At 50.2% G+C, this 7500-nt stretch overlaps 1 protein-coding gene across 5 annotated transcripts in view; it reads left to right on the top strand.

Moving 5' to 3' along the window:
• The window catches only part of zeb1b (zinc finger E-box binding homeobox 1b), a 62634-nt gene that overhangs the window by 11097 nt on the left and 44037 nt on the right, over window positions 1–7500 (top strand). Inside the window, exons 1-2 of one of the 5 annotated variants that reach the window (XM_068304377.1) lie at window positions 2909–3139; window positions 3321–3385. The exons of the other annotated variants lie outside the window; for them this stretch is intronic. The gene's annotated coding sequence lies outside the window, so the exon portion shown is untranslated. Of the gene's footprint in view, window positions 1–2908; window positions 3140–3320; window positions 3386–7500 lie in introns of those variants that run through there. 5 annotated transcript variants of the gene reach the window in all.

Here is a 7500-nt window from a genome sequence, read left to right as displayed (position 1 = left end):
AAGACTGACTAAAGACTAAAGACTGACTAAAGACTAAAGACTGACTAAAGACTAAAGACTGATTAAAGACTGACTAAAGACTAAAGACCGACTAAAGACTAAAGACCGACTAAAGACTAAAGACTGACTAAAGACTGATTAAAGACTGACTAAAGACAAAGACTGACTAAAGACTAAAGACTGACTAAAGACTAAAGACTGACTAAAGACTAAAGACTGATTAAAGACTGACTAAAGACTAAAGACTGACTAAAGACTAAAGACTGACTACAGACTGACTAAAGACTGCCCAGATGAGGGAAGAAACACTCCTGTTTGTCATCTATTGAGGAAGTCGGCTTGAAATAGTCACAGTGGTGTTCCTCTTTGGTTCATCTGAGCCAAGCCGACCCCTCCTTCAACAGAAGATCCAGTCCTCATCTTCTACTTCCTGTCCAGCGCCCAGCGGCGTGTTCAGTCTGGTCCGTAAACCCCAACCTGAGGAAAAGCCCTTTGACTGCTTTGAGGCGCGGCCCCAGCTGGCAGGGCAGGTTTGTCTTGACAGTAGCTTGTGTTGCATTTCAATGACCCCCCCACGTCCCCGCTGGTGTTTTTATGCCATCACTGCTAACTGGCTCTATTCAGGGCAGTGTCCTGACTTCCCAGAGGGGCCTGGATAAACAAGGGCCCTTCAGTGGGTGAAGCGCCGCCCCCGACAGCCCGGGTCTCTTGTTGCCTCAGTGCCAGGCTGCAGCACGTCTCCTGCCCCCCCACCCCCATGCCAGCAGAAAGCACGCTGCCACGGGTTCTTCAGCAAACAGCACACTGGTGGAGGGGTCAGACCTCACTGTGACGACTGGTGAATGATGGCTGACAGCTGAGTGTGTGTGTGTGTGTGTGTGTGTGTGTGTGTGTGTGTGTGTGTGTGGAGGCAGGAGCAGCTCTCTGTGGGTGTGGTGTGGGGTGATGTTGCTGACTTCCTGTTGTTCTAGTCCAGCTGGGGGGCGGGGGCGCTCCCATGAGACGACCCGTGAGAGTCACATGGTCTAAAGGTTTTTGTGTCTCTACGTGTGTCTAGGGAGATAAATGTGGTTTGTGAGCGCATTCCTGACCTCCACCTGAATGCTGACCTGAGTGTGAACCGTTTCTGAGTGTTTCTGTTTGGTTTCCTGCCCCCCCATCCCGCCTCCCAGTCAGCAGGTCCAAGGTGGAAAGCACTCGTCTCCCCGCCGTCCCTTCCTCCAACTCTCCAAAGCAGATGTTCAGAGGCTGTTTGTGTCACTCCAGCTCATCCCTGAAGCTGATTCCTCTTTATTAGACAGTATCGTAGGAATAGACCAATCACGTGGCAGACATCAGCAGCCCTGGTTGCTGATGTCAGACATGGCTGCAATCTGTGGCAACAGGAGGTTATTGGTGTCCCTCAGGCCGTGAGGACCCCCCGCCCCGTTCACCTCCATCACTCTCCAGGTCGCCAGCTAATTTAAAGCAGAGCTGTGCTCATGGAATGGCGGGCTGATGATCCGGTGAATCAGGGTGTCCGGCTGGGCGTGGCGGTGACACAGCGTCTAGACGGGACCAACGTGATTCAGATCCAGAGGAATCTCACCTCTGCTCTCCTTGACTGACGCCGGTGTCGCAGACGTTCATTTTAAACGGACCCGACGATCACCACCTCGGGGGGATGGGGACTCGTTTTCATCGTGGATCATTACGTACACACGATCAATCTGAGCTACACTCACATGACATTAGGCTTCATGTCATTATGAATTATGGCAGAAAGGAAGGACGAGTACATCTGGGTCTGGCTTTATGTGGTGCTTTTCTTTCGGGTGCAGAGGTCTGATGCTGAAGGAGGCCTAATTGTATTGCCTCCTGGCTGATAACAGTGATGTAAAGCTGTGTATTGTTGGTGATGAGTCTATTGAACACACGCGTGTTTTCTTCTTGTCCTTGGGGAGCTTATCCCTCGGTCAGGGGTGGCTCTGTTTTCATTAAACTCCAGGTTTAAATGGATCAGGTCCTCTGATCGACAAGCAGATTAACCAACTAATAAATCATACATCACGATATAGAAACCCCCCCCCGGGACTCTTACTATTAATATACAAATATGGAGGATTACTGTCTGCTCGTCTCTCTGGCTAAACAGAAAGGATTAAGGTCCTGGTCCAGACAGATCGGATTTAATGTGCGTCGGACTAAACATTTGCATTATGACAAAGCCAGTATGTACCAGCGCACTGATCTCTGCTCTTTGGCCGAGACACGACGACATCCTGACGTGTTTGTGGATCAGTTCCATCCATACTGGTCGGGTTTGACCTGGAGGAACAAACTGTTTGTTGGGTTTCTATCCCTGGAGAAGACACCGCCCTGTTGGTCAAATTATTTCTAGACTTCTCAGTACCACAGCCCTTCGTTTACCTTATTTTTATCATAATGCTGTACATGTATTGTCCCAAACCCTGTCACACCAACAACTGATCTAAACTGACCCAAATAACATCAACTCTGGTTTTTGTCGTTTTTTTGCTTATAGATGTTTTCCTACAGAAAACGTTTGACCTGCATGACCAGAGTAGTCAAATAATTTGTCCCTCTGTTACTTTAAACTGAATTAATGCTACATATAAATGATTTTCCATTGTGCTGGAGTGCCTGTGGGTCTACATCAAGGGCTCCTGATGTTGGTACCCAAGAAGAAAGCTGGAGATGATTGACTGATATTGATGTGAATATGACTGGAGGCCTTCTGCTGTGTGAACACATCCCAAGTGAATTGTTCACTTGTAGTTTAATAGTTTGTGTAATTCTAATGCCAGAGCAGGTTAAAAACATTGATGGTCAAATAATCATGATAATTGGTATCTAAATTGTTCTAACTTGTATCCATGGAGACATAACATTTTGAATACAGGTGATTGATACATGTTCATGTATGGCAGGTAGTTCTGAATTCATTTAAACCAGTTCTCTGTGTTTTAGAAGCCACGCGATCGACACCCTTAAACACAGAAGGCATCATCATGTACGTGGACATGCCTTTAATGTGTAGGATACCATCAGCCCTCACGGTGACATCATTGAGCAAACAGCTGATTCCGTCCCAGTCCACAGGTGAAAACACAGGCAGACCTGCTCAAAGCACAAACCAGTGAGTCATCTCTGAACTGGCATTCAGAACATTCATCGTTTCATGCAGGAAGTGTGACAGGAAGTGACTCCTCAGCTGGCATTCATGTTGTCCATTCTACAGGTTACTGTTTGATGCACAATGGAATAGAAATGACTCACTGAGACAGAACCTGAAGCCTTATTTCTTTTACTGTTACTAGACTGTTGGTGAAACATGTTCCTCTCTCTACCCCTGGTGATCAGAAGGACTGCTAACAAAAGTTGTGTAAGTCCCGACTTCCTCCAACGATGTTTGAGTGAATACAGATAAAGATTCTGAATCTTTAAGGGAAGCTGGATGAACGCTCAGACGTAGAGGCTGTTTTCAGCGGCGTCCATGTGGTCAGACAGCAGTACAATCACTGAAAGTAAAAACACGTGTAGCATCCTGTCCCACAGATGTCCTACAGATAGCATTGAGTATGTGTCCTTTACCTGCTTTAACATGCAGCCCACACACACACACACACACACACACACACACACACACACACACACACACACACACACACACACCAGACTGTTTATCCCCAAGGGCGCTGAGCTAAAGGAGAGGAAGCCCCTTAATCATGTCCCTGTCTCACTTCCTCGTTATCAGACACGATTAATGAGGAGGTGCCAACCCCCCACCCCGGAGAAAGAGAGACAAGGGGGGACAAGGGAGGCTGGTAGTAAACGCTCCCCAGGTGCAGTGACATCACTGCCCAGGGTAGACATGCTAGCCGGACCGGATCACTTTGTGGCAGGAAGGCAGTGTGTTTGTGTGCCGACGGATCAGCCCCACCTGATTGGTCACATCTTCCCTGCTTTTATAGATAGATAGATAGATAGATAGATACTTTTTTATCTACTTGGTGTCAGGAGGGTCGGGAGGGGGTGACGGTGAGGGGTGTGATGACGGAGGAGGAGAGGGTGGCAGGTGCAACGGACACCCGGTGCAATCACCAGTGCTCAGCAAAGGCGGTGACAGGAAATCAAGGTTGTCTTGGCAACGTGGCACTATCGATTAAGCGTGGCCCCGTCAGAGCTCACATCGGGTCCCTGTCGGAAACGCTGCTGTGAGATTCAGGGGGGGGTTGATGGAGCAGGAAGACAGGGAGGGGCCAGGGAGCAAAGGACAGCACTGGTTCTGGGACGTGGTACCCACAATCCTGTTCTTCATCACTCTGTCGTCCACCACACCTCCACTCCTCAGCCTCCCTGGATCGTGTCCCCGTGTCTCTACAGGGGACAGTGTGTCCTCGTGTCTCCTCGTGTCCATTTGTCTCTACAGGGGACAGTGTCTCCTCGTGTCCCCGTGTCTCTACAGGGGACAGTGTGTCCTCGTGTCTCCTCGTGTCCATTTGTCTCTACAGGGGACAGTGTCTCCTTGAGTCCCCGTGTCTCTACAGGGGACAGTGTGTCCTCGTGTGTCCTCGTGTCCCTGTGTCTCTACAGGGGACGGTGTGTCCTTGTGTCCCCGTGTCTCTACAGGGGACAGTGTGTCCCCGTGTCTCTTCGTGTCTCTGTAGGGGACAATGTGTCCTTGTGTGTACTCGTGTCCCTGTGTCTCTACAGGGGACAGTGTGGTGCAGGATGTGTGTCCTCGTGTCCCTGTGTCTGTACAGGGGACAGTGTGTCCTCGTGTCTCCTTGTCTCTACAGGGGACAGTGTGTCCTCATGTCTCGGTGTCTCTACAGGGGACAGTGTTTCCTCATGTCCCCGTGTCTCTACAGGGGACAGTATGTCCTCGTGTCTCCTCGTGTCCATTTGTCTCTACAGGGGACAGTGTCTCCTCGTGTCTCCTCGTGTCCCCGTGTCTCTACAGGGGACAGTGTGTCTTCGTGTCTCCTCGTGTCCCCGTGTCTCTACAGGGGACTGTGTCCTCGTGTCTCCTCGTGTCCCCGTGTCTCTACAGGGGACTGTGTCCTCGTGTCTCCATGTCTCTACAGGGGACAGTGTGTCCTCGTGTCTCCTCATGTCCTTGTGTCTCTACAGGGGACAGTGTGTCCTCGTGTCTCTTCGTGTCCCCGTGTCTCTACAGGGGACAGTGTGTCCTCATGTCCCCGTGTCTCTACAGGGGACAGTATGTCCTCGTGTCTCCTCGTGTCCAATTGTCTCTACAGGGGACAGTGTGTTCTCGTGTCTCCTTGTGTCCCCGTGTCTCTACAGGGGACAGTGTGTCCTCATTTCTCCTCGTGTCCCCGTGTCTTTACAGGGGACAATGTGTCCTTGTGTGAACTCGTGGCCCTGTGTCTCAACAGGGGACAGTGTGTCCTCGTGTCCCCGTGTCTCTACAGGGGACAGTGTCTCCTCGTGTCCATGTGTCCCTACAGGGGACAGTGTCTCCTCGTGTCCCTGTGTCTCTACAGGGGACAATGTCTCCTCGTGTCCCTGTGTCTCTACAGGGGACAGTGTCTCCTCGTGTCCCTGTGTCTCTACAGGGGACAGTGTGGTGCAGGACATGTCTCCTCGTGTCCCTGTGTCCCTACAGGGGACAGTGTCTCCTCGTGTCCCTGTGTCTCTACAGGGGACAGTGTCTCCTCGTGTCCCTGTGTCTCTACAGGGGACAGTGTCTCCTCGTGTCCCTGTGTCTCTACAGGGGACAGTGTCTCCTCGTGTCCCTGTGTCTCTACAGGGGACAGTGTCTCCTCGTGTCCCTGTGTCCCTACAGGGGACAGTGTCTCCTCGTGTCCCTGTGTCTCTACAGGGGACAGTGTCTCCTCGTGTCCCTGTGTCCCTACAGGGGACAGTGTCTCCTCGTGTCCCTGTGTCTCTACAGGGGACAGTGTCTCCTCGTGTCCCTGTGTCTCTACAGGGGACAGTGTCTCCTCGTGTCCCTGTGTCCCTACAGGGGACAGTGTCTCCTCGTGTCCCTGTGTCCCTACAGGGGACAGTGTCTCCTCGTGTCCCTGTGTCTCTACAGGGGACGTTGTGGTGCAGGACGTGTTCTCATTGACTAAAGAGCCCGGAGACACTGGTGACGTGTGCTTTTGCGTCTCCACGGGGGGGTTGCTGTGCAAACCTCTGTCTGCACACAGCGATTTCAGCACGATGGTACACAGAGGGGTGATGTTACATTACCCAGCTCAGGGGTAATCAATACTGTGTATTGACATATTGGGAGTATTTTGGGCCGATGCTCCATGGAGATGGTGAACCTAAGACGACCCTCGCCCTTCACACGAGCTCCAAAGGGAGGAGAATCTTATTGGCCTGAACCCAGAGCAGACTCACCAACAGCTGACCACCGAGTCCAATCAAAACGCTCTTCCTTCCTGGGTGAGGGTCAGGGAACGGCTTCCAAACCAGAGGGATTCTCTCTCCTACAGATGAACTTTACACTCACCTTCTTTGGACGTTGTGTTCCTTGAGGTTTTCTGCTCTCCTCTTGTTGGAAGACAACAGAACAAAACTCTCCCTGTCTGCATCCCTCCCTCTGTTTCACTTCCTCCTACCCCCGGTGGTCAGCTGAACACAGTGCAGCCCTCTGTGCCACCATCATGTGGGTTTTACAGTCTGGTTAACCCCTAGCTGCCGGCTGGGCAGGGCTCCACGTCTGACGCTGGGTTTACTTTAAAGAACTGATAGTCACTCACCCAAAGGAGTGGTCACCAGAACGCTTGGACAGGATTGTTTCTGCTTTCTTGCGCTGAGATGAGTTTCATGTCTGTCAGATAAATGTTAAGCTGCTGGTGTCTGAAGGCTGAAGGCTGACTTCCTGTACCTGTGTGTCATCAGATTGTCTGTGTGAGGAAATGTACCAAATGTACAAAGATTGGTACAAGGTCTTCAGTGTGTTTGCTTTTAAATGTTTTATCTTATGAAGACATTTAACCAAACTTCTGTACAGGTTGACAGTGTTTCACGATATTTCACAATGTTTCACGATGTTTCACAATGTTTCACGATGTTTCACTGTTAAAAAAGAGCATGATCAGCAATGAGCTACTGGGTACACTGGAAGAGTTCATTCAGCAATTTTTCACTGTGGAAAAGTCAGCTCAGTGCTGGTCACTAACATACGTTATGTCAGCTATGTGTCTGTTCACACCCCAGCTGATGGTATTACAGTTTGTTGATGATGTAATCCTTTGTGCGTTGAGAAATGTTGTTGTCAGCTTGAACTCATGTTGTCGTGGTAAAACTCTGGCCGTCTCACCAGGATACTCCTGTCATATTCAGACATACTCTCACTTGTCTCAGAACCAGTCAGGTGTTTCACAGTTTTCCTAGTGTTTTGTACCCCTGGTCCCAACTTCTAAATCGTAAATATACAACATTCCATGAAGCTAATGAGGGACAGATGTAGATATATTGTCTTTATTCTGTTTTAGATTTAGTCAAATGTCATGGCAACCC

This window comes from Antennarius striatus, chromosome 20 (assembly GCF_040054535.1).
Source record: "Antennarius striatus isolate MH-2024 chromosome 20, ASM4005453v1, whole genome shotgun sequence".
Taxonomy (NCBI): Eukaryota; Metazoa; Chordata; class Actinopteri; order Lophiiformes; family Antennariidae; genus Antennarius; species Antennarius striatus.
This window is presented reverse-complemented; position numbering and strand designations above follow the sequence as displayed.